The 23,017-nt window shown below is 51.9% G+C and overlaps 55 non-coding genes across 55 annotated transcripts; 27 read left to right on the top strand and 28 right to left on the bottom strand.

Annotated features, from left to right (window-relative positions):
* Nucleotides 1-136: 136 nt before the first annotated feature.
* Nucleotides 137-210, bottom strand: trnan-guu (transfer RNA asparagine (anticodon GUU)). Its single transcript has one exon. It is a non-coding gene; the product is annotated as a tRNA-Asn (tRNA).
* Nucleotides 211-323: 113 nt separating this feature from the next.
* On the top strand, nucleotides 324-396 carry trnak-cuu (transfer RNA lysine (anticodon CUU)). Its single transcript has one exon. It is a non-coding gene; the product is annotated as a tRNA-Lys (tRNA).
* A 400-nt stretch (nucleotides 397-796) lies between these two features.
* Nucleotides 797-868, bottom strand: trnae-cuc (transfer RNA glutamic acid (anticodon CUC)). Its single transcript has one exon. It is a non-coding gene; the product is annotated as a tRNA-Glu (tRNA).
* Nucleotides 869-1,119: 251 nt separating this feature from the next.
* On the top strand, nucleotides 1,120-1,191 carry trnac-gca (transfer RNA cysteine (anticodon GCA)). Its single transcript has one exon. It is a non-coding gene; the product is annotated as a tRNA-Cys (tRNA).
* Nucleotides 1,192-1,750: 559 nt separating this feature from the next.
* trnan-guu (transfer RNA asparagine (anticodon GUU)) lies at nucleotides 1,751-1,824 on the bottom strand. Its single transcript has one exon. It is a non-coding gene; the product is annotated as a tRNA-Asn (tRNA).
* A 113-nt stretch (nucleotides 1,825-1,937) lies between these two features.
* trnak-cuu (transfer RNA lysine (anticodon CUU)) lies at nucleotides 1,938-2,010 on the top strand. The gene has a single exon. It is a non-coding gene; the product is annotated as a tRNA-Lys (tRNA).
* Nucleotides 2,011-2,399: 389 nt separating this feature from the next.
* Nucleotides 2,400-2,471, bottom strand: trnae-cuc (transfer RNA glutamic acid (anticodon CUC)). The gene has a single exon. It is a non-coding gene; the product is annotated as a tRNA-Glu (tRNA).
* A 251-nt stretch (nucleotides 2,472-2,722) lies between these two features.
* trnac-gca (transfer RNA cysteine (anticodon GCA)) lies at nucleotides 2,723-2,794 on the top strand. The gene has a single exon. It is a non-coding gene; the product is annotated as a tRNA-Cys (tRNA).
* Nucleotides 2,795-3,353: 559 nt separating this feature from the next.
* On the bottom strand, nucleotides 3,354-3,427 carry trnan-guu (transfer RNA asparagine (anticodon GUU)). The gene has a single exon. It is a non-coding gene; the product is annotated as a tRNA-Asn (tRNA).
* Nucleotides 3,428-3,540: 113 nt separating this feature from the next.
* trnak-cuu (transfer RNA lysine (anticodon CUU)) lies at nucleotides 3,541-3,613 on the top strand. The gene has a single exon. It is a non-coding gene; the product is annotated as a tRNA-Lys (tRNA).
* Nucleotides 3,614-4,011: 398 nt separating this feature from the next.
* trnae-cuc (transfer RNA glutamic acid (anticodon CUC)) lies at nucleotides 4,012-4,083 on the bottom strand. The gene has a single exon. It is a non-coding gene; the product is annotated as a tRNA-Glu (tRNA).
* Nucleotides 4,084-4,334: 251 nt separating this feature from the next.
* trnac-gca (transfer RNA cysteine (anticodon GCA)) lies at nucleotides 4,335-4,406 on the top strand. The gene has a single exon. It is a non-coding gene; the product is annotated as a tRNA-Cys (tRNA).
* Nucleotides 4,407-4,965: 559 nt separating this feature from the next.
* trnan-guu (transfer RNA asparagine (anticodon GUU)) lies at nucleotides 4,966-5,039 on the bottom strand. Its single transcript has one exon. It is a non-coding gene; the product is annotated as a tRNA-Asn (tRNA).
* A 113-nt stretch (nucleotides 5,040-5,152) lies between these two features.
* Nucleotides 5,153-5,225, top strand: trnak-cuu (transfer RNA lysine (anticodon CUU)). The gene has a single exon. It is a non-coding gene; the product is annotated as a tRNA-Lys (tRNA).
* A 396-nt stretch (nucleotides 5,226-5,621) lies between these two features.
* On the bottom strand, nucleotides 5,622-5,693 carry trnae-cuc (transfer RNA glutamic acid (anticodon CUC)). Its single transcript has one exon. It is a non-coding gene; the product is annotated as a tRNA-Glu (tRNA).
* A 251-nt stretch (nucleotides 5,694-5,944) lies between these two features.
* trnac-gca (transfer RNA cysteine (anticodon GCA)) lies at nucleotides 5,945-6,016 on the top strand. The gene has a single exon. It is a non-coding gene; the product is annotated as a tRNA-Cys (tRNA).
* A 560-nt stretch (nucleotides 6,017-6,576) lies between these two features.
* trnan-guu (transfer RNA asparagine (anticodon GUU)) lies at nucleotides 6,577-6,650 on the bottom strand. The gene has a single exon. It is a non-coding gene; the product is annotated as a tRNA-Asn (tRNA).
* A 113-nt stretch (nucleotides 6,651-6,763) lies between these two features.
* Nucleotides 6,764-6,836, top strand: trnak-cuu (transfer RNA lysine (anticodon CUU)). The gene has a single exon. It is a non-coding gene; the product is annotated as a tRNA-Lys (tRNA).
* A 389-nt stretch (nucleotides 6,837-7,225) lies between these two features.
* trnae-cuc (transfer RNA glutamic acid (anticodon CUC)) lies at nucleotides 7,226-7,297 on the bottom strand. Its single transcript has one exon. It is a non-coding gene; the product is annotated as a tRNA-Glu (tRNA).
* Nucleotides 7,298-7,547: 250 nt separating this feature from the next.
* Nucleotides 7,548-7,619, top strand: trnac-gca (transfer RNA cysteine (anticodon GCA)). The gene has a single exon. It is a non-coding gene; the product is annotated as a tRNA-Cys (tRNA).
* Nucleotides 7,620-8,178: 559 nt separating this feature from the next.
* trnan-guu (transfer RNA asparagine (anticodon GUU)) lies at nucleotides 8,179-8,252 on the bottom strand. The gene has a single exon. It is a non-coding gene; the product is annotated as a tRNA-Asn (tRNA).
* A 113-nt stretch (nucleotides 8,253-8,365) lies between these two features.
* trnak-cuu (transfer RNA lysine (anticodon CUU)) lies at nucleotides 8,366-8,438 on the top strand. Its single transcript has one exon. It is a non-coding gene; the product is annotated as a tRNA-Lys (tRNA).
* Nucleotides 8,439-8,837: 399 nt separating this feature from the next.
* trnae-cuc (transfer RNA glutamic acid (anticodon CUC)) lies at nucleotides 8,838-8,909 on the bottom strand. The gene has a single exon. It is a non-coding gene; the product is annotated as a tRNA-Glu (tRNA).
* A 250-nt stretch (nucleotides 8,910-9,159) lies between these two features.
* On the top strand, nucleotides 9,160-9,231 carry trnac-gca (transfer RNA cysteine (anticodon GCA)). Its single transcript has one exon. It is a non-coding gene; the product is annotated as a tRNA-Cys (tRNA).
* Nucleotides 9,232-9,790: 559 nt separating this feature from the next.
* Nucleotides 9,791-9,864, bottom strand: trnan-guu (transfer RNA asparagine (anticodon GUU)). The gene has a single exon. It is a non-coding gene; the product is annotated as a tRNA-Asn (tRNA).
* Nucleotides 9,865-9,977: 113 nt separating this feature from the next.
* Nucleotides 9,978-10,050, top strand: trnak-cuu (transfer RNA lysine (anticodon CUU)). The gene has a single exon. It is a non-coding gene; the product is annotated as a tRNA-Lys (tRNA).
* A 400-nt stretch (nucleotides 10,051-10,450) lies between these two features.
* trnae-cuc (transfer RNA glutamic acid (anticodon CUC)) lies at nucleotides 10,451-10,522 on the bottom strand. Its single transcript has one exon. It is a non-coding gene; the product is annotated as a tRNA-Glu (tRNA).
* A 250-nt stretch (nucleotides 10,523-10,772) lies between these two features.
* Nucleotides 10,773-10,844, top strand: trnac-gca (transfer RNA cysteine (anticodon GCA)). Its single transcript has one exon. It is a non-coding gene; the product is annotated as a tRNA-Cys (tRNA).
* Nucleotides 10,845-11,403: 559 nt separating this feature from the next.
* trnan-guu (transfer RNA asparagine (anticodon GUU)) lies at nucleotides 11,404-11,477 on the bottom strand. Its single transcript has one exon. It is a non-coding gene; the product is annotated as a tRNA-Asn (tRNA).
* Nucleotides 11,478-11,590: 113 nt separating this feature from the next.
* Nucleotides 11,591-11,663, top strand: trnak-cuu (transfer RNA lysine (anticodon CUU)). Its single transcript has one exon. It is a non-coding gene; the product is annotated as a tRNA-Lys (tRNA).
* Nucleotides 11,664-12,062: 399 nt separating this feature from the next.
* On the bottom strand, nucleotides 12,063-12,134 carry trnae-cuc (transfer RNA glutamic acid (anticodon CUC)). The gene has a single exon. It is a non-coding gene; the product is annotated as a tRNA-Glu (tRNA).
* A 251-nt stretch (nucleotides 12,135-12,385) lies between these two features.
* On the top strand, nucleotides 12,386-12,457 carry trnac-gca (transfer RNA cysteine (anticodon GCA)). The gene has a single exon. It is a non-coding gene; the product is annotated as a tRNA-Cys (tRNA).
* A 559-nt stretch (nucleotides 12,458-13,016) lies between these two features.
* Nucleotides 13,017-13,090, bottom strand: trnan-guu (transfer RNA asparagine (anticodon GUU)). Its single transcript has one exon. It is a non-coding gene; the product is annotated as a tRNA-Asn (tRNA).
* A 113-nt stretch (nucleotides 13,091-13,203) lies between these two features.
* Nucleotides 13,204-13,276, top strand: trnak-cuu (transfer RNA lysine (anticodon CUU)). Its single transcript has one exon. It is a non-coding gene; the product is annotated as a tRNA-Lys (tRNA).
* A 394-nt stretch (nucleotides 13,277-13,670) lies between these two features.
* trnae-cuc (transfer RNA glutamic acid (anticodon CUC)) lies at nucleotides 13,671-13,742 on the bottom strand. Its single transcript has one exon. It is a non-coding gene; the product is annotated as a tRNA-Glu (tRNA).
* Nucleotides 13,743-13,993: 251 nt separating this feature from the next.
* On the top strand, nucleotides 13,994-14,065 carry trnac-gca (transfer RNA cysteine (anticodon GCA)). Its single transcript has one exon. It is a non-coding gene; the product is annotated as a tRNA-Cys (tRNA).
* A 559-nt stretch (nucleotides 14,066-14,624) lies between these two features.
* trnan-guu (transfer RNA asparagine (anticodon GUU)) lies at nucleotides 14,625-14,698 on the bottom strand. Its single transcript has one exon. It is a non-coding gene; the product is annotated as a tRNA-Asn (tRNA).
* Nucleotides 14,699-14,811: 113 nt separating this feature from the next.
* On the top strand, nucleotides 14,812-14,884 carry trnak-cuu (transfer RNA lysine (anticodon CUU)). The gene has a single exon. It is a non-coding gene; the product is annotated as a tRNA-Lys (tRNA).
* Nucleotides 14,885-15,280: 396 nt separating this feature from the next.
* trnae-cuc (transfer RNA glutamic acid (anticodon CUC)) lies at nucleotides 15,281-15,352 on the bottom strand. Its single transcript has one exon. It is a non-coding gene; the product is annotated as a tRNA-Glu (tRNA).
* A 251-nt stretch (nucleotides 15,353-15,603) lies between these two features.
* trnac-gca (transfer RNA cysteine (anticodon GCA)) lies at nucleotides 15,604-15,675 on the top strand. Its single transcript has one exon. It is a non-coding gene; the product is annotated as a tRNA-Cys (tRNA).
* Nucleotides 15,676-16,234: 559 nt separating this feature from the next.
* trnan-guu (transfer RNA asparagine (anticodon GUU)) lies at nucleotides 16,235-16,308 on the bottom strand. Its single transcript has one exon. It is a non-coding gene; the product is annotated as a tRNA-Asn (tRNA).
* Nucleotides 16,309-16,421: 113 nt separating this feature from the next.
* trnak-cuu (transfer RNA lysine (anticodon CUU)) lies at nucleotides 16,422-16,494 on the top strand. Its single transcript has one exon. It is a non-coding gene; the product is annotated as a tRNA-Lys (tRNA).
* A 400-nt stretch (nucleotides 16,495-16,894) lies between these two features.
* trnae-cuc (transfer RNA glutamic acid (anticodon CUC)) lies at nucleotides 16,895-16,966 on the bottom strand. The gene has a single exon. It is a non-coding gene; the product is annotated as a tRNA-Glu (tRNA).
* A 251-nt stretch (nucleotides 16,967-17,217) lies between these two features.
* On the top strand, nucleotides 17,218-17,289 carry trnac-gca (transfer RNA cysteine (anticodon GCA)). Its single transcript has one exon. It is a non-coding gene; the product is annotated as a tRNA-Cys (tRNA).
* Nucleotides 17,290-17,848: 559 nt separating this feature from the next.
* On the bottom strand, nucleotides 17,849-17,922 carry trnan-guu (transfer RNA asparagine (anticodon GUU)). Its single transcript has one exon. It is a non-coding gene; the product is annotated as a tRNA-Asn (tRNA).
* Nucleotides 17,923-18,035: 113 nt separating this feature from the next.
* Nucleotides 18,036-18,108, top strand: trnak-cuu (transfer RNA lysine (anticodon CUU)). The gene has a single exon. It is a non-coding gene; the product is annotated as a tRNA-Lys (tRNA).
* A 720-nt stretch (nucleotides 18,109-18,828) lies between these two features.
* trnac-gca (transfer RNA cysteine (anticodon GCA)) lies at nucleotides 18,829-18,900 on the top strand. The gene has a single exon. It is a non-coding gene; the product is annotated as a tRNA-Cys (tRNA).
* Nucleotides 18,901-19,459: 559 nt separating this feature from the next.
* trnan-guu (transfer RNA asparagine (anticodon GUU)) lies at nucleotides 19,460-19,533 on the bottom strand. Its single transcript has one exon. It is a non-coding gene; the product is annotated as a tRNA-Asn (tRNA).
* A 113-nt stretch (nucleotides 19,534-19,646) lies between these two features.
* Nucleotides 19,647-19,719, top strand: trnak-cuu (transfer RNA lysine (anticodon CUU)). Its single transcript has one exon. It is a non-coding gene; the product is annotated as a tRNA-Lys (tRNA).
* A 399-nt stretch (nucleotides 19,720-20,118) lies between these two features.
* On the bottom strand, nucleotides 20,119-20,190 carry trnae-cuc (transfer RNA glutamic acid (anticodon CUC)). Its single transcript has one exon. It is a non-coding gene; the product is annotated as a tRNA-Glu (tRNA).
* A 248-nt stretch (nucleotides 20,191-20,438) lies between these two features.
* On the top strand, nucleotides 20,439-20,512 carry trnac-gca (transfer RNA cysteine (anticodon GCA)). The gene has a single exon. It is a non-coding gene; the product is annotated as a tRNA-Cys (tRNA).
* Nucleotides 20,513-21,071: 559 nt separating this feature from the next.
* On the bottom strand, nucleotides 21,072-21,145 carry trnan-guu (transfer RNA asparagine (anticodon GUU)). The gene has a single exon. It is a non-coding gene; the product is annotated as a tRNA-Asn (tRNA).
* Nucleotides 21,146-21,720: 575 nt separating this feature from the next.
* trnae-cuc (transfer RNA glutamic acid (anticodon CUC)) lies at nucleotides 21,721-21,792 on the bottom strand. The gene has a single exon. It is a non-coding gene; the product is annotated as a tRNA-Glu (tRNA).
* A 251-nt stretch (nucleotides 21,793-22,043) lies between these two features.
* trnac-gca (transfer RNA cysteine (anticodon GCA)) lies at nucleotides 22,044-22,115 on the top strand. The gene has a single exon. It is a non-coding gene; the product is annotated as a tRNA-Cys (tRNA).
* Nucleotides 22,116-22,674: 559 nt separating this feature from the next.
* trnan-guu (transfer RNA asparagine (anticodon GUU)) lies at nucleotides 22,675-22,748 on the bottom strand. Its single transcript has one exon. It is a non-coding gene; the product is annotated as a tRNA-Asn (tRNA).
* Between the last annotated feature and the right edge of the window lie 269 nt (nucleotides 22,749-23,017).

Here is a 23,017-nt window from a genome sequence, read left to right as displayed (position 1 = left end):
AGAAAGCAAAGAGACTAACAAGTCTGGTAAAACTCTGATATTGCATGCTAGGATAATAGAGAAATAATGCAACGCACCATAAAGGGAGACTGATGGAGAGATCATCCGCTTCAAGTCAGAGAGGAAAAAGAGAGCACGTCCCCGGGTGGGTTTGAACCACCAACCTCTCGGTTAACAGCCGAGCGCGCTAACCGATTGCGCCACGGAGACAGCGAGTACATGAGCACAGCTGTGCTTTATGGGGTTCGGAGTCAGAAGGCACTTCGCAGAGAAGAACCGGTTCAGAAAGTTGCCGGTCCAGAAGCCCCGACATCTGTGTGTTGGCCCGGCTAGCTCAGTCGGTAGAGCATGAGACTCTTAATCTCAGGGTCGTGGGTTCGAGCCCCACGCTGGGCGCTGTCTTCTTGGCGCTTAGAAGCCCATCGCCCTCCGAGACGTGAACATGAAGAGTCACGCCGTCAATAAAACTTGATCGTGACTCACTCTGCCTTCTTGTGAGAGGCCAGATAAGACCCGTGGCCTGCGTGGTGAATGCGCTGTGTTCTCCCATGCAAGTGGATGTCCGTGCTGGCTGTCGTGCAGCTCACTTGAAAATGCCCTGCTGCTCATTATATTGGCCAGGAGTGAAAAACAGAAGGGTGAGAAGGTAGCTGAGGGCGCGACTGCACTGGGAATGCTGTGAGGGCCTCGTTCAGGTCCCGGAAGTCAGAAGCTGGCCGTAAGGGTCACAATGGGAAGTGCAGGGAGAGACAAAAAAAAAAAAAAAAAAAAAAGAAGCCCAGAAAGACCCCCGGACTTCCCTGACCGGGAATCGAACCCGGGCCGTGGCGGTGAGAGCGCCAAATCCTGACCACTAGACCACCAGGGATCCCCCATGACAGTGCTTTGCGCCCTGTCATACAGAAATACTCACAGGTGCCCCTTCAGGTCAGACCTGGCAAAGCCTTCCGTCTTCAGGGCACATTTCGCCTATGTGCCGTACAGCACTGCCCTGTGTCTTAAAGGAGAAGTCGCTTTTTTTTTCATGACTGGGTTACAGCTTAATGCTGCATAAAGAGTAGCCACAGAGTGTGTCAAAGTGGCTTGTGTTTCCACCTCATCTCCTTTGCTCTGCCTACGGGGGGTATAGCTCAGTGGTAGAGCATTTGACTGCAGATCAAGAGGTCCTAGGTTCAAATCCTGGTGCCCCCTGCGCTGGTTCTCCTGAGTGCCATTCAGGCTGTGCTTCTTGCTGCCAGTATGGCGTTCCTTGCTGGTCCCCTTTGCTTGATGTGAGTGCTGGCAACGTGAAAGAGTGCCAGAGTCTTCCCCCCCAGCACGGTGCACCAAAAGGTGCTACTGGGGACCCATCCGGCGCTATGAAATCTCCCCTCGACGTGCTACACCCCAGCTACGACACGCCCGGAAAGCATTCCGTCTGCGATGCTGTAGAAGTGCATGGCGCTGCGTTTTTTGTGCCATGTATACCACACGCAAATTTGTTGTTGTTTTAGCAGTTTTGGCGCAAGAGTGTTTTTTCCCAGAGACAAAGAAAGAAGAAAGACAAAGTATTTTAGTGCAAAATTGTTTTAGTTGATTCACAGCGATATTCTTTTTTCGAGAGGCAAACTATAAAGAAAGCAAAGAGACTAACAAGTCTGGTAAAACTCTGATATTGCATGCTAGGATAATAGAGAAATAATGCAACGCACCATAAAGGGAGACTGATGGAGAGATCATCCGCTTCAAGTCAGAGAGGAAAAAGAGAGCACGTCCCCGGGTGGGTTTGAACCACCAACCTCTCGGTTAACAGCCGAGCGCGCTAACCGATTGCGCCACGGAGACAGCGAGTACATGAGCACAGCTGTGCTTTATGGGCTTCGGAGTCAGAAGGCACTTCGCAGAGAAGAACCGGTTCAGAAAGTTGCCGGTCCAGAAGCCCCGACATCTGTGTGTTGGCCCGGCTAGCTCAGTCGGTAGAGCATGAGACTCTTAATCTCAGGGTCGTGGGTTCGAGCCCCACGCTGGGCGCTGTCTTCTTGGCGCTTAGAAGCCCATCGCCCTCCGAGACGTGAACATGAAGAATCACGCCGTCAATAAAACTTGATCGTGACTCACTCTGCCTTCTTGTGAGAGGCCAGATAGGACCCGTGGCCTGCGTGGTGAATGCGCTGTGTTCTCCCATGCAAGTGGATGTCCGTGCTGTCGTGCAGCTCACTTGAAAATGCCCTGCTGCTCATTATATTGGCCAGGAGTGAAAAACAGAAGGGTGAGAAGGTAGCTGAGGGCGCGACTGCACTGGGAATGCTGTGAGGGCCTCGTTCAGGTCCCGGAAGTCAGAAGCTGGCCGTAAGGGTCACAATGGGAAGTGCAGGGAGAGACAAAAAAAAAAAAAAAGAAGCCCAGAAAGACCCCCGGACTTCCCTGACCGGGAATCGAACCCGGGCCGTGGCGGTGAGAGCGCCAAATCCTGACCACTAGACCACCAGGGATCCCCCATGACAGTGCTTTGCGCCCTGTCATACAGAAATACTCACAGGTGCCCCTTCAGGTCAGACCTGGCAAAGCCTTCCGTCTTCAGGGCACATTTCGCCTATGTGCCGTACAGCACTGCCCTGTGTCTTAAAGGAGAAGTCGCTTTTTTTTTCATGACTGGGTTACAGCTTAATGCTGCATAAAGAGTAGCCACAGAGTGTGTCAAAGTGGCTTGTGTTTCCACCTCATCTCCTTTGCTCTGCCCGTAGGGGGTATAGCTCAGTGGTAGAGCATTTGACTGCAGATCAAGAGGTCCTAGGTTCAAATCCTGGTGCCCGCTGCGCTGGTTCTCCTGAGTGCCATTCAGGCTGTGCTTCTTGCTGCCAGTATGGCGTTCCTTGCTGGTCCCCTTTGCTTGATGTGAGTGCTGGCAACGTGAAAGAGTGCCAGAGTCTTCCCCCCCAGCACGGTGCACCAAAAGGTGCTACTGGGGACCCATCCGGCGCTATGAAATCTCCCCTCGACGTGCTACACCCCAGCGACGACACGCCCGGAAAGCATTCCGTCTGCGATGCTGTAGAAGTGCATGGCGCTGCGTTTTTTGTGCCATGTATACCACACGCAAATTTGTTGTTGTTTTAGCAGTTTTGGCGCAAGAGTGTTTTTTCCCAGAGACAAAGAAAGAAGAAAGACAAAGTATTTTAGTGCAAAATTGTTTTAGTTGATTCACAGCGATATTCTTTTTTTGAGAGGCAAACTATAAAGAAAGCAAAGAGACTAACAAGTCTGGTAAAACTCTGATATTGCATGCTAGGATAATAGAGAAATAGTGCAACGCACCATAAAGGGAGACTGATGGAGAGATCATCCGCTTCAAGTCAGAGAGGAAAAAGAGAGCACGTCCCCGGGTGGGTTTGAACCACCAACCTCTCGGTTAACAGCCGAGCGCGCTAACCGATTGCGCCACAGAGACAGCGAGTACATGAGCACAGCTGTGCTTTATGGGGTTCGGAGTCAGAAGGCACTTCGCAGAGAAGAACCGGTTCAGAAAGTTGCCGGTCCAGAAGCCCCGACATCTGTGTGTTGGCCCGGCTAGCTCAGTCGGTAGAGCATGAGACTCTTAATCTCAGGGTCGTGGGTTCGAGCCCCACGCTGGGCGCTGTCTTCTTGGCGCTTAGAAGCCCATCGCCCTCCGAGACGTGAACATGAAGAGTCACGCCGTCAATAAAACTTGATCGTGACTCACTCTGCCTTCTTGTGAGAGGCCAGATAGGACCCGTGGCCTGCGTGGTGAATGCGCTGTGTTCTCCCATGCAAGTGGATGTCCGTGCTGTCGTGCAGCTCACTTGAAAATGCCCTGCTGCTCATTATATTGGCCAGGAGTGAAAAACAGAAGGGTGAGAAGGTAGCTGAGGGCGCGACTGCACTGGGAATGCTGTGAGGGCCTCGTTCAGGTCCCGGAAGTCAGAAGCTGGCCGTAAGGGTCACAATGGGAAGTGCAGGGAGAGACAAAAAAAAAAAAAAAAAAAAAAAAGAAGCCCAGAAAGACCCCCGGACTTCCCTGACCGGGAATCGAACCCGGGCCGTGGCGGTGAGAGCGCCAAATCCTGACCACTAGACCACCAGGGATCCCCCATGACAGTGCTTTGCGCCCTGTCATACAGAAATACTCGCAGGTGCCCCTTCAGGTCAGACCTGGCAAAGCCTTCCGTCTTCAGGGCACATTTCGCCTATGTGCCGTACAGCACTGCCCTGTGTCTTAAAGGAGAAGTCGCTTTTTTTTTCATGACTGGGTTACAGCTTAATGCTGCATAAAGAGTAGCCACAGAGTGTGTCAAAGTGGCTTGTGTTTCCACCTCATCTCCTTTGCTCTGCCTGCGGGGGGTATAGCTCAGTGGTAGAGCATTTGACTGCAGATCAAGAGGTCCTAGGTTCAAATCCTGGTGCCCCCTGCGCTGGTTCTCCTGAGTGCCATTCAGGCTGTGCTTCTTGCTGCCAGTATGGCGTTCCTTGCTGGTCCCCTTTGCTTGATGTGAGTGCTGGCAACGTGAAAGAGTGCCAGAGTCTTCCCCCCCAGCACGGTGCACCAAAAGGTGCTACTGGGGACCCATCCGGCGCAATGAAATCTCCCCTCGACGTGCTACACCCCAGCTACGACACGCCCGGAAAGCATTCCGTCTGCGATGCTGTAGAAGTGCATGGCGCTGCCTTTTTTGTGCCATGTATACCACACGCAAATTTGTTGTTGTTTTAGCAGTTTTGGCGCAAGAGTGTTTTTTCCCAGAGACAAAGAAAGAAGAAAGACAAAGTATTTTAGTGCAAAATTGTTTTAGTTGATTCACAGCGATATTCTTTTTTTGAGAGGCAAACTATAAAGAAAGCAAAGAGACTAACAAGTCTGGTAAAACTCTGATATTGCATGCTAGGATAATAGAGAAATAGTGCAACGCACCATAAAGGGAGACTGATGGAGAGATCATCCGCTTCAAGTCAGAGAGGAAAAAGAGAGCACGTCCCCGGGTGGGTTTGAACCACCAACCTCTCGGTTAACAGCCGAGCGCGCTAACCGATTGCGCCACGGAGACAGCGAGTACATGAGCACAGCTGTGCTTTATGGGGTTCGGAGTCAGAAGGCACTTCGCAGAGAAGAACCGGTTCAGAAAGTTGCCGGTCCAGAAGCCCCGACATCTGTGTGTTGGCCCGGCTAGCTCAGTCGGTAGAGCATGAGACTCTTAATCTCAGGGTCGTGGGTTCGAGCCCCACGCTGGGCGCTGTCTTCTTGGCGCTTAGAAGCCCATCGCCCTCCGAGACATGAACATGAAGAGTCACGCCGTCAATAAAACTTGATCGTGACTCACTCTGCCTTCTTGTGAGAGGCCAGATAGGACCCGTGGCCTGCGTGGTGAATGCGCTGTGTTCTCCCATGCAAGTGGATGTCCGTGCTGTCGTGCAGCTCACTTGAAAATGCCCTGCTGCTCATTATATTGGCCAGGAGTGAAAAACAGAAGGGTGAGAAGGTAGCTGAGGGCGCGACTGCACTGGGAATGCTGTGAGGGCCTCGTTCAGGTCCCGGAAGTCAGAAGCTGGCCGTAAGGGTCACAATGGGAAGTGCAGGGAGAGACAAAAAAAAAAAAAAAAAAAAAAGAAGCCCAGAAAGACCCCCGGACTTCCCTGACCGGGAATCGAACCCGGGCCGTGGCGGTGAGAGCGCCAAATCCTGACCACTAGACCACCAGGGATCCCCCATGACAGTGCTTTGTGCCCTGTCATACAGAAATACTCACAGGTGCCCCTTCAGGTCAGACCTGGCAAAGCCTTCCGTCTTCAGGGCACATTTCGCCTATGTGCCGTACAGCACTGCCCTGTGTCTTAAAGGAGAAGTCGCTTTTTTTTTCATGACTGGGTTACAGCTTAATGCTGCATAAAGAGTAGCCACAGAGTGTGTCAAAGTGGCTTGTGTTTCCACCTCATCTCCTTTGCTCTGCCTGCGGGGGGTATAGCTCAGTGGTAGAGCATTTGACTGCAGCTCAAGAGGTCCTAGGTTCAAATCCTGGTGCCCCCTGCGCTGGTTCTCCTGAGTGCCATTCAGGCTGTGCTTCTTGCTGCCAGTATGGCGTTCCTTGCTGGTCCCCTTTGCTTGATGTGAGTGCTGGCAACGTGAAAGAGTGCCAGAGTCTTCCCCCCCAGCACGGTGCACCAAAAGGTGCTACTGGGGACCCATCCGGCGCAATGAAATCTCCCCTCGACGTGCTACACCCCAGCTACGACACGCCCGGAAAGCATTCCGTCTGCGATGCTGTAGAAGTGCATGGCGCTGCGTTTTTTGTGCCATGTATACCACACGCAAATTTGTTGTTGTTTTAGCAGTTTTGGCGCAAGAGTGTTTTTTTCCCAGAGACAAAGAAAGAAGAAAGACAAAGTATTTTAGTGCAAAATTGTTTTAGTTGATTCACAGCGATATTCTTTTTTTGAGAGGCAAACTATAAAGAAAGCAAAGAGACTAACAAGTCTGGTAAAACTCTGATATTGCATGCTAGGATAATAGAGAAATAGTGCAACGCACCATAAAGGGAGACTGATGGAGAGATCATCCGCTTCAAGTCAGAGAGGAAAAAGAGAGCACGTCCCCGGGTGGGTTTGAACCACCAACCTCTCGGTTAACAGCCGAGCGCGCTAACCGATTGCGCCACGGAGACAGCGAGTACATGAGCACAGCTGTGCTTTATGGGGTTCGGAGTCAGAAGGCACTTCGCAGAGAAGAACCGGTTCAGAAAGTTGCCGGTCCAGAAGCCCCGACATCTGTGTGTTGGCCCGGCTAGCTCAGTCGGTAGAGCATGAGACTCTTAATCTCAGGGTCGTGGGTTCGAGCCCCACGCTGGGCGCTGTCTTCTTGGCGCTTAGAAGCCCATCGCCCTCCGAGACGTGAACATGAAGAGTCACGTCGTCAATAAAACTTGATCGTGACTCACTCTGCCTTCTTTTGAGAGGCCAGATAGGACCCGTGGCCTGCGTGGTGAATGCGCTGTGTTCTCCCATGCAAGTGGATGTCCGTGCTGTCGTGCAGCTCACTTGAAAATGCCCTGCTGCTCATTATATTGGCCAGGAGTGAAAAACAGAAGGGTGAGAAGGTAGCTGAGGGCGCGACTGCACTGGGAATGCTGTGAGGGCCTCGTTCAGGTCCCGGAAGTCAGAAGCTGGCCGTAAGGGTCACAATGGGAAGTGCAGGGAGAGACAAAAAAAAAAAAAAAGAAGCCCAGAAAGACCCCCGGACTTCCCTGACCGGGAATCGAACCCGGGCCGTGGCGGTGAGAGCGCCAAATCCTGACCACTAGACCACCAGGGATCCCCCATGACAGTGCTTTGCGCCCTGTCATACAGAAATACTCACAGGTGCCCCTTCAGGTCAGACCTGGCAAAGCCTTCCGTCTTCAGGGCACATTTCGCCTATGTGCCGTACAGCACTGCCCTGTGTCTTAAAGGAGAAGTCGCTTTTTTTTTCATGACTGGGTTACAGCTTAATGCTGCATAAAGAGTAGCCACAGAGTGTGTCAAAGTGGCTTGTGTTTCCACCTCATCTCCTTTGCTCTGCCTGCGGGGGTATAGCTCAGTGGTAGAGCATTTGACTGCAGATCAAGAGGTCCTAGGTTCAAATCCTGGTGCCCCCTGCGCTGGTTCTCCTGAGTGCCGTTCAGGCTGTGCTTCTTGCTGCCAGTATGGCGTTCCTTGCTGGTCCCCTTTGCTTGATGTGAGTGCTGGCAACGTGAAAGAGTGCCAGAGTCTTCCCCCCCAGCACGGTGCACCAAAAGGTGCTACTGGGGACCCATCCGGCGCTATGAAATCTCCCCTCGACGTGCTACACCCCAGCTACGACACGCCCGGAAAGCATTCCGTCTGCGATGCTGTAGAAGTGCATGGCGCTGCGTTTTTTGTGCCATGTATACCACACGCAAATTTGTTGTTGTTTTAGCAGTTTTGGCGCAAGAGTGTTTTTTCCCAGAGACAAAGAAAGAAGAAAGACAAAGTATTTTAGTGCAAAATTGTTTTAGTTGATTCACAGCGATATTCTTTTTTCGAGAGGCAAACTATAAAGAAAGCAAAGAGACTAACAAGTCTGGTAAAACTCTGATATTGCATGCTAGGATAATAGAGAAATAATGCAACGCACCATAAAGGGAGACTGATGGAGAGATCATCCGCTTCAAGTCAGAGAGGAAAAAGAGAGCACGTCCCCGGGTGGGTTTGAACCACCAACCTCTCGGTTAACAGCCGAGCGCGCTAACCGATTGCGCCACGGAGACAGCGAGTACATGAGCACAGCTGTGCTTTATGGGGTTCGGAGTCAGAAGGCACTTCGCAGAGAAGAACCGGTTCAGAAAGTTGCCGGTCCAGAAGCCCCGACATCTGTGTGTTGGCCCGGCTAGCTCAGTCGGTAGAGCATGAGACTCTTAATCTCAGGGTCGTGGGTTCGAGCCCCACGCTGGGCGCTGTCTTCTTGGCGCTTAGAAGCCCATCGCCCTCCGAGACGTGAACATGAAGAGTCACGCCGTCAATAAAACTTGATCGTGACTCACTCTGCCTTCTTGTGAGAGGCCAGATAGGACCCGTGGCCTGCGTGGTGAATGCGCTGTGTTCTCCCATGCAAGTGGATGTCCGTGCTGTCGTGCAGCTCACTTGAAAATGCCCTGCTGCTCATTATATTGGCCAGGAGTGAAAAACAGAAGGGTGAGAAGGTAGCTGAGGGCGCGACTGCACTGGGAATGCTGTGAGGGCCTCGTTCAGGTCCCGGAAGTCAGAAGCTGGCCGTAAGGGTCACAATGGGAAGTGCAGGGAGAGACAAAAAAAAAAAAAAAAAAAAAAAAAGAAGCCCAGAAAGACCCCCGGACTTCCCTAACCGGGAATCGAACCCGGGCCGTGGCGGTGAGAGCGCCAAATCCTGACCACTAGACCACCAGGGATCCCCCATGACAGTGCTTTGCGCCCTGTCATACAGAAATACTCACAGGTGCCCCTTCAGGTCAGACCTGGCAAAGCCTTCCGTCTTCAGGGCACATTTCGCCTATGTGCCGTACAGCACTGCCCTGTGTCTTAAAGGAGAAGTCGCTTTTTTTTTCATGACTGGGTTACAGCTTAATGCTGCATAAAGAGTAGCCACAGAGTGTGTCAAAGTGGCTTGTGTTTCCACCTCATCTCCTTTGCTCTGCCTGCGGGGGTATAGCTCAGTGGTAGAGCATTTGACTGCAGATCAAGAGGTCCTAGGTTCAAATCCTGGTGCCCCCTGCGCTGGTTCTCCTGAGTGCCGTTCAGGCTGTGCTTCTTGCTGCCAGTATGGCGTTCCTTGCTGGTCCCCTTTGCTTGATGTGAGTGCTGGCAACGTGAAAGAGTGCCAGAGTCTTCCCCCCCAGCACGGTGCACCAAAAGGTGCTACTGGGGACCCATCCGGCGCTATGAAATCTCCCCTCGACGTGCTACACCCCAGCTACGACACGCCCGGAAAGCATTCCGTCTGCGATGCTGTAGAAGTGCATGGCGCTGCGTTTTTTGTGCCATGTATACCACACGCAAATTTGTTGTTGTTTTAGCAGTTTTGGCGCAAGAGTGTTTTTTCCCAGAGACAAAGAAAGAAGAAAGACAAAGTATTTTAGTGCAAAATTGTTTTAGTTGATTCACAGCGATATTCTTTTTTTGAGAGGCAAACTATAAAGAAAGCAAAGAGACTAACAAGTCTGGTAAAACTCTGATATTGCATGCTAGGATAATAGAGAAATAGTGCAACGCACCATAAAGGGAGACTGATGGAGAGATCATCCGCTTCAAGTCAGAGAGGAAAAAGAGAGCACGTCCCCGGGTGGGTTTGAACCACCAACCTCTCGGTTAACAGCCGAGCGCGCTAACCGATTGCGCCACGGAGACAGCGAGTACATGAGCACAGCTGTGCTTTATGGGGTTCGGAGTCAGAAGGCACTTCGCAGAGAAGAACCGGTTCAGAAAGTTGCCGGTCCAGAAGCCCCGACATCTGTGTGTTGGCCCGGCTAGCTCAGTCGGTAGAGCATGAGACTCTTAATCTCAGGGTCGTGGGTTCGAGCCCCACGCTGGGCGCTGTCTTCTTGGCGCTTAGAAGCCCATCGCCCTCCGAGACGTGAACATGAAGAGTCACGCCGTCAATAAAACTTGATCGTGACTCACTCTGCCTTCTTGTGAGAGGCCAGATAGGACCCGTGGCCTGCGTGGTGAATGCGCTGTGTTCTCCCATGCAAGTGGATGTCCGTGCTGTCGTGCAGCTCACTTGAAAATGCCCTGCTGCTCATTATATTGGCCAGGAGTGAAAAACAGAAGGGTGAGAAGGTAGCTGAGGGCGCGACTGCACTGGGAATGCTGTGAGGGCCTCGTTCAGGTCCCGGAAGTCAGAAGCTGGCCGTAAGGGTCACAATGGGAAGTGCAGGGAGAGATCAAAAAAAAAAAAAAAAAAAAAAAAAGAAGCCCAGAAAGACCCCCGGACTTCCCTGACCGGGAATCGAACCCGGGCCGTGGCGGTGAGAGCGCCAAATCCTGACCACTAGACCACCAGGGATCCCCCATGACAGTGCTTTGCGCCCTGTCATACAGAAATACTCACAGGTGCCCCTTCAGGTCAGACCTGGCAAAGCCTTCCGTCTTCAGGGCACATTTCGCCTATGTGCCGTACAGCACTGCCCTGTGTCTTAAAGGAGAAGTCGCTTTTTTTTTCATGACTGGGTTACAGCTTAATGCTGCATAAAGAGTAGCCACAGAGTGTGTCAAAGTGGCTTGTGTTTCCACCTCATCTCCTTTGCTCTGCCTGCGGGGGTATAGCTCAGTGGTAGAGCATTTGACTGCAGATCAAGAGGTCCTAGGTTCAAATCCTGGTGCCCCCTGCGCTGGTTCTCCTGAGTGCCGTTCAGGCTGTGCTTCTTGCTGCCAGTATGGCGTTCCTTGCTGGTCCCCTTTGCTTGATGTGAGTGCTGGCAACGTGAAAGAGTGCCAGAGTCTTCCCCCCCAGCACGGTGCACCAAAAGGTGCTACTGGGGACCCATCCGGCGCTATGAAATCTCCCCTCGACGTGCTACACCCCAGCTACGACACGCCCGGAAAGCATTCCGTCTGCGATGCTGTAGAAGTGCATGGCGCTGCGTTTTTTGTGCCATGTATACCACACGCAAATTTGTTGTTGTTTTAGCAGTTTTGGCGCAAGAGTGTTTTTTCCCAGAGACAAAGAAAGAAGAAAGACAAAGTATTTTAGTGCAAAATTGTTTTAGTTGATTCACAGCGATATTCTTTTTTCGAGAGGCAAACTATAAAGAAAGCAAAGAGACTAACAAGTCTGGTAAAACTCTGATATTGCATGCTAGGATAATAGAGAAATAATGCAACGCACCATAAAGGGAGACTGATGGAGAGATCATCCGCTTCAAGTCAGAGAGGAAAAAGAGAGCACGTCCCCGGGTGGGTTTGAACCACCAACCTCTCGGTTAACAGCCGAGTGCGCTAACCGATTGCGCCACGGAGACAGCGAGTACATGAGCACAGCTGTGCTTTATGGGGTTCGGAGTCAGAAGGCACTTCGCAGAGAAGAACCGGTTCAGAAAGTTGCCGGTCCAGAAGCCCTGACATCTGTGTGTTGGCCCGGCTAGCTCAGTCGGTAGAGCATGAGACTCTTAATCTCAGGGTCGTGGGTTTGAGCCCCACGCTGGGCGCTGTCTTCTTGGCGCTTAGAAGCCCATCGCCCTCCGAGACGTGAACATGAAGAGTCACGCCGTCAATAAAACTTGATCGTGACTCACTCTGCCTTCTTGTGAGAGGCCAGATAGGACCCGTGGCCTGCGTGGTGAATGCGCTGTGTTCTCCCATGCAAGTGGATGTCCGTGCTAGTTGTCGTGCAGCTCACTTGAAAATGCCCTGCTGCTCATTATATTGGCCAGGAGTGAAAAACAGAAGGGTGAGAAGGTAGCTGAGGGCGCGACTGCACTGGGAATGCTGTGAGGGCCTCGTTCAGGTCCCGGAAGTCAGAAGCTGGCCGTAAGGGTCACAATGGGAAGTGCAGGGAGAGACAAAAAAAAAAAAAAAAAAAAAGAAGCCCAGAAAGACCCCTGGACTTCCCTGACCGGGAATCGAACCCGGGCCGTGGCGGTGAGAGCGCCAAATCCTGACCACTAGACCACCAGGGATCCCCCATGGCAGTGCTTTGCGCCCTGTCATACAGAAATACTCACAGGTGCCCCTTCAGGTCAGACCTGGCAAAGCCTTCCATCTTCAGGGCACATTTCGCCTATGTGCCGTACAGCACTGCCCTGTGTCTTAAAGGAGAAGTCGCTTTTTTTTTCATGACTGGGTTACAGCTTAATGCTGCATAAAGAGTAGCCACAGAGTGTGTCAAAGTGGCTTGTGTTTCCACCTCATCTCCTTTGCTCTGCCTGCGGGGGGTATAGCTCAGTGGTAGAGCATTTGACTGCAGATCAAGAGGTCCTAGGTTCAAATCCTGGTGCCCCCTGCGCTGGTTCTCCTGAGTGCCATTCAGGCTGTGCTTCTTGCTGCCAGTATGGCGTTCCTTGCTGGTCCCCTTTGCTTGATGTGAGTGCTGGCAACGTGAAAGAGTGCCAGAGTCTTCCCCCCCAGCACGGTGCACCAAAAGGTGCTACTGGGGACCCATCCGGCGCTATGAAATCTCCCCTCGACGTGCTACACCCCAGCTACGACACGCCCGGAAAGCATTCCGTCTGCGATGCTGTAGAAGTGCATGGCGCTGCGTTTTTTGTGCCATGTATACCACACGCAAATTTGTTGTTGTTTTAGCAGTTTTGGCGCAAGAGTGTTTTTTCCCAGAGACAAAGAAAGAAGAAAGACAAAGTATTTTAGTGCAAAATTGTTTTAGTTGATTCACAGCGATATTCTTTTTTCGAGAGGCAACCTATAAAGAAAGCAAAGAGACTAACAAGTCTGGTAAAACTCTGATATTGCATGCTAGGATAATAGAGAAATAGTGCAACGCACCATAAAGGGAGACTGATGGAGAGATCATCCGCTTCAAGTCAGAGAGGAAAAAGAGAGCACGTCCCCGGGTGGGTTTGAACCACCAACCTCTCGGTTAACAGCCGAGCGCGCTAACCGATTGCGCCACGGAGACAGCGAGTACATGAGCACAGCTGTGCTTTATGGGGTTCGGAGTCAGAAGGCACTTCGCAGAGAAGAAACGGTTCAGAAAGTTGCCGGTCCAGAAGCCCTGACATCTGTGTGTTGGCCTGGCTAGCTCAGTCGGTAGAGCATGAGACTCTTAATCTCAGGGTCGTGGGTTCGAGCCCCACGCTGGGCGCTGTCTTCTTGGCGCTTAGAAGCCCATCGCCCACCGAGACGTGAACATGAAGAGTCACGCCGTCAATAAAACTTGATCGTGACTCACTCTGCCTTCTTGTGAGAGGCCAGATAGGACCCGTGGCCTGCGTGGTGAATGCGCTGTGTTCTCCCATGCAAGTGGATGTCCGTGCTGTCGTGCAGCTCACTTGAAAATGCCCTGCTGCTCATTATATTGGCCAGGAGTGAAAAACAGAAGGGTGAGAAGGTAGCTGAGGGCGCGACTGCACTGGGAATGCTGTGAGGGCCTCGTTCAGGTCCCGGAAGTCAGAAGCTGGCCGTAAGGGTCACAATGGGAAGTGCAGGGAGAGACAAAAAAAAAAAAAAAAAAAAGAAGCCCAGAAAGACCCCTGGACTTCCCTGACCGGGAATCGAACCCGGGCCGTGGCGGTGAGAGCGCCAAATCCTGACCACTAGACCACCAGGGATCCCCCATGGCAGTGCTTTGCGCCCTGTCATACAGAAATACTCACAGGTGCCCCTTCAGGTCAGACCTGGCAAAGCCTTCCATCTTCAGGGCACATTTCGCCTATGTGCCGTACAGCACTGCCCTGTGTCTTAAAGGAGAAGTCGCTTTTTTTTTCATGACTGGGTTACAGCTTAATGCTGCATAAAGAGTAGCCACAGAGTGTGTCAAAGTGGCTTGTGTTTCCACCTCATCTCCTTTGCTCTGCCTGCGGGGGGTATAGCTCAGTGGTAGAGCATTTGACTGCAGATCAAGAGGTCCTAGGTTCAAATCCTGGTGCCCCCTGCGCTGGTTCTCCTGAGTGCCATTCAGGCTGTGCTTCTTGCTGCCAGTATGGCGTTCCTTGCTGGTCCCCTTTGCTTGATGTGAGTGCTGGCAACGTGAAAGAGTGCCAGAGTCTTCCCCCCCAGCACGGTGCACCAAAAGGTGCTACTGGGGACCCATCCGGCGCTATGAAATCTCCCCTCGACGTGCTACACCCCAGCTACGACACGCCCGGAAAGCATTCCGTCTGCGATGCTGTAGAAGTGCATGGCGCTGCGTTTTTTGTGCCATGTATACCACACGCAAATTTGTTGTTGTTTTAGCAGTTTTGGCGCAAGAGTGTTTTTTCCCAGAGACAAAGAAAGAAGAAAGACAAAGTATTTTAGTGCAAAATTGTTTTAGTTGATTCACAGCGATATTCTTTTTTCGAGAGGCAACCTATAAAGAAAGCAAAGAGACTAACAAGTCTGGTAAAACTCTGATATTGCATGCTAGGATAATAGAGAAATAGTGCAACGCACCATAAAGGGAGACTGATGGAGAGATCATCCGCTTCAAGTCAGAGAGGAAAAAGAGAGCACGTCCCCGGGTGGGTTTGAACCACCAACCTCTCGGTTAACAGCCGAGCGCGCTAACCGATTGCGCCACGGAGACAGCGAGTACATGAGCACAGCTGTGCTTTATGGGGTTCGGAGTCAGAAGGCACTTCGCAGAGAAGAAACGGTTCAGAAAGTTGCCGGTCCAGAAGCCCTGACATCTGTGTGTTGGCCTGGCTAGCTCAGTCGGTAGAGCATGAGACTCTTAATCTCAGGGTCGTGGGTTCGAGCCCCACGCTGGGCGCTGTCTTCTTGGCGCTTAGAAGCCCATCGCCCACCGAGACGTGAACATGAAGAGTCACGCCGTCAATAAAACTTGATCGTGACTCACTCTGCCTTCTTGTGAGAGGCCAGATAGGACCCGTGGCCTGCGTGGTGAATGCGCTGTGTTCTCCCATGCAAGTGGATGTCCGTGCTGTCGTGCAGCTCACTTGAAAATGCCCTGCTGCTCATTATATTGGCCAGGAGTGAAAAACAGAAGGGTGAGAAGGTAGCTGAGGGCGCGACTGCACTGGGAATGCTGTGAGGGCCTCGTTCAGGTCCCGGAAGTCAGAAGCTGGCCGTAAGGGTCACAATGGGAAGTGCAGGGAGAGACAAAAAAAAAAAAAAAAAAAAAAGAAGCCCAGAAAGACCCCCGGACTTCCCTGACCGGGAATCGAACCCGGGCCGTGGCGGTGAGAGCGCCAAATCCTGACCACTAGACCACCAGGGATCCCCCATGGCAGTGCTTTGCGCCCTGTCATACAGAAATACTCACAGGTGCCCCTTCAGGTCAGACCTGGCAAAGCCTTCCGTCTTCAGGGCACATTTCGCCTATGTGCCGTACAGCACTGCCCTGTGTCTTAAAGGAGAAGTCGCTTTTTTTTTCATGACTGGGTTACAGCTTAATGCTGCATAAAGAGTAGCCACAGAGTGTGTCAAAGTGGCTTGTGTTTCCACCTCATCTCCTTTGCTCTGCCTGCGGGGGGTATAGCTCAGTGGTAGAGCATTTGACTGCAGATCAAGAGGTCCTAGGTTTAAATCCTGGTGCCCCCTGCGCTGGTTCTCCTGAGTGCCATTCAGGCTGTGCTTCTTGCTGCCAGTATGGCGTTCCTTGCTGGTCACCTTTGCTTGATGTGAGTGCTGGCAACGTGAAAGAGTGCCAGAGTCTTCCCCCCCAGCACGGTGCACCAAAAGGTGCTACTGGGGACCCATCCGGCGCTATGAAATCTCCCCTCGACGTGCTACACCCCAGCTACGACACGCCCGGAAAGCATTCCGTCTGCGATGCTGTAGAAGTGCATGGCGCTGCGTTTTTTGTGCCATGTATACCACACGCAAATTTGTTGTTGTTTTAGCAGTTTTGGCGCAAGAGTGTTTTTTCCCAGAGACAAAGAAAGAAGAAAGACAAAGTATTTTAGTGCAAAATTGTTTTAGTTGATTCACAGCGATATTCTTTTTTTGAGAGGCAAACTATAAAGAAAGCAAAGAGACTAACAAGTCTGGTAAAACTCTGATATTGCATGCTAGGATAATAGAGAAATAGTGCAACGCACCATAAAGGGAGACTGATGGAGAGATCATCCGCTTCAAGTCAGAGAGGAAAAAGAGAGCACGTCCCCGGGTGGGTTTGAACCACCAACCTCTCGGTTAACAGCCGAGCGCGCTAACCGATTGCGCCACGGAGACAGCGAGTACATGAGCACAGCTGTGCTTTATGGGGTTCGGAGTCAGAAGGCACTTCGCAGAGAAGAACCGGTTCAGAAAGTTGCCGGTCCAGAAGCCCCGACATCTGTGTGTTGGCCCGGCTAGCTCAGTCGGTAGAGCATGAGACTCTTAATCTCAGGGTCGTGGGTTCGAGCCCCACGCTGGGCGCTGTCTTCTTGGCGCTTAGAAGCCCATCGCCCTACGAGACGTGAACATGAAGAGTCACGCCGTCAATAAAACTTGATCGTGACTCACTCTGCCTTCTTGTGAGAGGCCAGATAGGACCCGTGGCCTGCGTGGTGAATGCGCTGTGTTCTCCCATGCAAGTGGATGTCCGTGCTGTCGTGCAGCTCACTTGAAAATGCCCTGCTGCTCATTATATTGGCCAGGAGTGAAAAACAGAAGGGTGAGAAGGTAGCTGAGGGCGCGACTGCACTGGGAATGCTGTGAGGGCCTCGTTCAGGTCCCGGAAGTCAGAAGCTGGCCGTAAGGGTCACAATGGGAAGTGCAGGGAGAGATCAAAAAAAAAAAAAAAAAAAAAAAAAGAAGCCCAGAAAGACCCCCGGACTTCCCTGACCGGGAATCGAACCCGGGCCGTGGCGGTGAGAGCACCAAATCCTGACCACTAGACCACCAGGGATCCCCCATGACAGTGCTTTGCGCCCTGTCATACAGAAATACTCACAGGTGCCCCTTCAGGTCAGACCTGGCAAAGCCTTCCGTCTTCAGGGCACATTTCGCCTATGTGCCGTACAGCACTGCCCTGTGTCTTAAAGGAGAAGTCGCTTTTTTTTTCATGACTGGGTTACAGCTTAATGCTGCATAAAGAGTAGCCACAGAGTGTGTCAAAGTGGCTTGTGTTTCCACCTCATCTCCTTTGCTCTGCCTGCGGGGGGTATAGCTCAGTGGTAGGGCATTTGACTGCAGATCAAGAGGTCCTAGGTTCAAATCCTGGTGCCCCCTGCGCTGGTTCTCCTGAGTGCCGTTCAGGCTGTGCTTCTTGCTGCCAGTATGGCGTTCCTTGCTGGTCCCCTTTGCTTGATGTGAGTGCTGGCAATGTGAAAGAGTGCCAGAGTCTTCCCCCCCAGCACGGTGCACCAAAAGGTGCTACTGGGGACCCATCCGGCGCTATGAAATCTCCCCTCGACGTGCTACACCCCAGCTACGACACGCCCGGAAAGCATTCCGTCTGCGATGCTGTAGAAGTGCATGGCGCTGCGTTTTTTGTGCCATGTATACCACACGCAAATTTGTTGTTGTTTTAGCAGTTTTGGCGCAAGAGTGTTTTTTCCCAGAGACAAAGAAAGAAGAAAGACAAAGTATTTTAGTGCAAAATTGTTTTAGTTGATTCACAGCGATATTCTTTTTTCGAGAGGCAAACTATAAAGAAAGCAAAGAGACTAACAAGTCTGGTAAAACTCTGATATTGCATGCTAGGATAATAGAGAAATAGTGCAACGCACCATAAAGGGAGACTGATGGAGAGATCATCCGCTTCAAGTCAGAGAGGAAAAAGAGAGCACGTCCCCGGGTGGGTTTGAACCACCAACCTCTCGGTTAACAGCCGAGCGCGCTAACCGATTGCGCCACGGAGACAGCGAGTACATGAGCACAGCTGTGCTTTATGGGGTTCGGAGTCAGAAGGCACTTCGCAGAGAAGAAACGGTTCAGAAAGTTGCCGGTCCAGAAGCCCCGACATCTGTGTGTTGGCCCGGCTAGCTCAGTCGGTAGAGCATGAGACTCTTAATCTCAGGGTCGTGGGTTCGAGCCCCACGCTGGGCGCTGTCTTCTTGGCGCTTAGAAGCCCATCGCCCTCCGAGACGTGAACATGAAGAGTCACGCCGTCAATAAAACTTGATCGTGACTCACTCTGCCTTCTTGTGAGAGGCCAGATAGGACCCGTGGCCTGCGTGGTGAATGCGCTGTGTTCTCCCATGCAAGTGGATGTCCGTGCTGGCTGTCGTGCAGCTCACTTGAAAATGCCCTGCTGCTCATTATATTGGCCAGGAGTGAAAAACAGAAGGGTGAGAAGGTAGCTGAGGGCGCGACTGCACTGGGAATGCTGTGAGGGCCTCGTTCAGGTCCCGGAAGTCAGAAGCTGGCCGTAAGGGTCACAATGGGAAGTGCAGGGAGAGACAAAAAAAAAAAAAAAAAAAGAAGCCCAGAAAGACCCCCGGACTTCCCTGACCGGGAATTGAACCCGGGCCGTGGCGGTGAGAGTGCCAAATCCTGACCACTAGACCACCAGGGATCCCCCATGACAGTGCTTTGCGCCCTGTCATACAGAAATACTCACAGGTGCCCCTTCAGGTCAGACCTGGCAAAGCCTTCCGTCTTCAGGGCACATTTCGCCTATGTGCCGTACAGCACTGCCCTGTGTCTTAAAGGAGAAGTCGCTTTTTTTTTCATGACTGGGTTACAGCTTAATGCTGCATAAAGAGTAGCCACAGAGTGTGTCAAAGTGGCTTGTGTTTCCACCTCATCTCCTTTGCTCTGCCTGCGGGGGGTATAGCTCAGTGGTAGAGCATTTGACTGCAGATCAAGAGGTCCTAGGTTCAAATCCTGGTGCCCCCTGCGCTGGTTCTCCTGAGTGCCATTCAGGCTGTGCTTCTTGCTGCCAGTATGGCGTTCCTTGCTGGTCCCCTTTGCTTGATGTGAGTGCTGGCAACGTGAAAGAGTGCCAGAGTCTTCCCCCCCAGCACGGTGCACCAAAAGGTGCTACTGGGGACCCATCCGGAGCTATGAAATCTCCCCTCGACGTGCTACACCCCAGCTACGACACGCCCGGAAAGCATTCCGTCTGCGATGCTGTAGAAGTGCATGGCGCTGCGTTTTTTGTGCCATGTATACCACACGCAAATTTGTTGTTGTTTTAGCAGTTTTGGCGCAAGAGTGTTTTTTCCCAGAGACAAAGAAAGAAGAAAGACAAAGTATTTTAGTGCAAAATTGTTTTAGTTGATTCACAGCGATATTCTTTTTTTGAGAGGCAAACTATAAAGAAAGCAAAGAGACTAACAAGTCTGGTAAAACTCTGATATTGCATGCTAGGATAATAGAGAAATAGTGCAACGCACCATAAAGGGAGACTGATGGAGAGATCATCCGCTTCAAGTCAGAGAGGAAAAAGAGAGCACGTCCCCGGGTGGGTTTGAACCACCAACCTCTCGGTTAACAGCCGAGCGCGCTAACCGATTGCGCCAAGGAGACAGCGAGTACATGAGCACAGCTGTGCTTTATGGGGTTCGGAGTCAGAAGGCACTTCGCAGAGAAGAACCGGTTCAGAAAGTTGCCGGTCCAGAAGCCCCGACATCTGTGTGTTGGCCTGGCTAGCTCAGTCGGTAGAGCATGAGACTCTTAATCTCAGGGTCGTGGGTTCGAGCCCCACGCTGGGCGCTGTCTTCTTGGCGCTTAGAAGCCCATCGCCCTCCGAGACGTGAACATGAAGAGTCACGCCGTCAATAAAACTTGATCGTGACTCACTCTGCCTTCTTGTGAGAGGCCAGATAGGACCCGTGGCCTGCGTGGTGAATGCGCTGTGTTCTCCCATGCAAGTGGATGTCCGTGCTGGCTGTCGTGCAGCTCACTTAAAAATGCCCTGCTGCTCATTATATTGGCCAGGAGTGAAAAACAGAAGGGTGAGAAGGTAGCTGAGGGCGCGACTGCACTGGGAATGCTGTGAGGGCCTCGTTCAGGTCCCGGAAGTCAGAAGCTGGCTGTAAGGGTCACAATGGGAAGTGCAGGGAGAGACAAAAAAAAAAAAAAAAAAAAAGAAGCCCAGAAAGACCCCCGGACTTCCCTGACCGGGAATCGAACCCGGGCCGTGGCGGTGAGAGCGCCAAATCCTGACCACTAGACCACCAGGGATCCCCCATGACAGTGCTTTGCGCCCTGTCATACAGAAATACTCACAGGTGCCCCTTCAGGTCAGACCTGGCAAAGCCTTCCGTCTTCAGGGCACATTTCGCCTATGTGCCGTACAGCACTGCCCTGTGTCTTAAAGGAGAAGTCGCTTTTTTTTTCATGACTGGGTTACAGCTTAATGCTGCATAAAGAGTAGCCACAGAGTGTGTCAAAGTGGCTTGTGTTTCCACCTCATCTCCTTTGCTCTGCCTGCGGGGGTATAGCTCAGTGGTAGAGCATTTGACTGCAGATCAAGAGGTCCTAGGTTCAAATCCTGGTGCCCGCTGCGCTGGTTCTCCTGAGTGCCATTCAGGCTGTGCTTCTTGCTGCCAGTATGGCGTTCCTTGCTGGTCCCCTTTGCTTGATGTGAGTGCTGGCAACGTGAAAGAGTGCCAGAGTCTTCCCCCCCAGCACGGTGCACCAAAAGGTGCTACTGGGGACCCATCCGGCGCTATGAAATCTCCCCTCGACGTGCTACACCCCAGCTACGACACGCCCGGAAAGCATTCCGTCTGCGATGCTGTAGAAGTGCATGGCGCTGCGTTTTTTGTGCCATGTATACCACACGCAAATTTGTTGTTGTTTTAGCAGTTTTGGCGCAAGAGTGTTTTTTCCCAGAGACAAAGAAAGAAGAAAGACAAAGTATTTTAGTGCAAAATTGTTTTAGTTGATTCACAGCGATATTCTTTTTTTGAGAGGCAAACTATAAAGAAAGCAAAGAGACTAACAAGTCTGGTAAAACTCTGATATTGCATGCTAGGATAATAGAGAAATAGTGCAACGCACCATAAAGGGAGACTGATGGAGAGATCATCCGCTTCAAGTCAGAGAGGAAAAAGAGAGCACGTCCCAGGGTGGGTTTGAACCACCAACCTCTCGGTTAACAGCCGAGCGCGCTAACCGATTGCGCCACGGAGACAGTGAGTACATGAGCACAGCTGTGCTTTATGGGGTTCGGAGTCAGAAGGCACTTCGCAGAGAAGAACCGGTTCAGAAAGTTGCCGGTCCAGAAGCCCTGACATCTGTGTGTTGGCCCGGCTAGCTCAGTCGGTAGAGCATGAGACTCTTAATCTCAGGGTCGTGGGTTCGAGCCCAATGCTGGGTGCTGTCTTCTTGGCGCTTAGAAGCCCATCACCCTCCGAGACGTGAACATGAAGAGTCACGCCGTCAATAAAACTTGATCGTGACTCACTCTGCCTTCTTGTGAGAGGCCAGATAGGACCCGTGGCCTGCGTGATGAATGCGCTGTGTTCTCCCATGCAAGTGGATGTCCGTGCTGTCGTGCAGCTCACTTGAAAATGCCCTGCTGCTCATTATATTGGCCAGGAGTGAAAAACAGAAGGGTGAGAAGGTAGCTGAGGGCGCGACTGCACTGGGAATGCTGTGAGGGCCTCGTTCAGGTCCCGGAAGTCAGAAGCTGGCCGTAAGGGTCACAATGGGAAGTGCAGGGAGAGACAAAAAAAAAAAAAAAGAAGCCCAGAAAGACCCCCGGACTTCCCTGACCGGGAATCGAACCCGGGCCGTGGCGGTGAGAGCGCCAAATCCTGACCACTAGACCACCAGGGATCCCCCATGACAGTGCTTTGCGCCCTGTCATACAGAAATACTCACAGGTGCCCCTTCAGGTCAGACCTGGCAAAGCCTTCCGTCTTCAGGGCACATTTCGCCTATGTGCCGTACAGCACTGCCCTGTGTCTTAAAGGAGAAGTCGCTTTTTTTTTCATGACTGGGTTACAGCTTAATGCTGCATAAAGAGTAGCCACAGAGTGTGTCAAAGTGGCTTGTGTTTCCACCTCATCTCCTTTGCTCTGCCTGCGGGGGGTATAGCTCAGTGGTAGAGCATTTGACTGCAGATCAAGAGGTCGTAGGTTCAAATCCTGGTGCCCCCTGCGCTGGTTCTCCTGAGTGCCGTTCAGGCTGTGCTTCTTGCTGCCAGTATGGCGTTCCTTGCTGGTCCCCTTTGCTTGATGTGAGTGCTGGCAACGTGAAAGAGTGCCAGAGTCTTCCCCCCCAGCACGGTGCACCAAAAGGTGCTACTGGGGACCCATCCGGCGCTATGAAATCTCCCCTCGACGTGCTACACCCCAGCTACGACACGCCCGGAAAGCATTCCGTCTGCGATGCTGTAGAAGTGCATGGCGCTGCATTTTTTGTGCCATGTATACCACACGCAAATTTGTTGTTGTTTTAGCAGTTTTGGCGCAAGAGTGTTTTTTCCCAGAGACAAAGAAAGAAGAAAGACAAAGTATTTTAGTGCAAAATTGTTTTAGTTGATTCACAGCGATATTCTTTTTTTGAGAGGCAAACTATAAAGAAAGCAAAGAGACTAACAAGTCTGGTAAAACTCTGATATTGCATGCTAGGATAATAGAGAAATAGTGCAACGCACCATAAAGGGAGACTGATGGAGAGATCATCCGCTTCAAGTCAGAGAGGAAAAAGAGAGCACGTCCCAGGGTGGGTTTGAACCACCAACCTCTCGGTTAACAGCCGAGCGCGCTAACCGATTGCGCCACGGAGACAGTGAGTACATGAGCACAGCTGTGCTTTATGGGGTTCGGAGTCAGAAGGCACTTCGCAGAGAAGAACCGGTTCAGAAAGTTGCCGGTCCAGAAGCCCTGACATCTGTGTGTTGGCCCGGCTAGCTCAGTCGGTAGAGCATGAGACTCTTAATCTCAGGGTTGTGGGTTCGAGCCCAATGCTGGGTGCTGTCTTCTTGGCGCTTAGAAGCCCATCACCCTCCGAGACGTGAACATGAAGAGTCACGCCGTCAATAAAACTTGATCGTGAC

The sequence above is a fragment of the Brienomyrus brachyistius genome, chromosome 18 (genome assembly GCF_023856365.1).
Source record: "Brienomyrus brachyistius isolate T26 chromosome 18, BBRACH_0.4, whole genome shotgun sequence".
NCBI classification, from domain to species: Eukaryota; Metazoa; Chordata; class Actinopteri; order Osteoglossiformes; family Mormyridae; genus Brienomyrus; species Brienomyrus brachyistius.
This window is presented reverse-complemented; position numbering and strand designations above follow the sequence as displayed.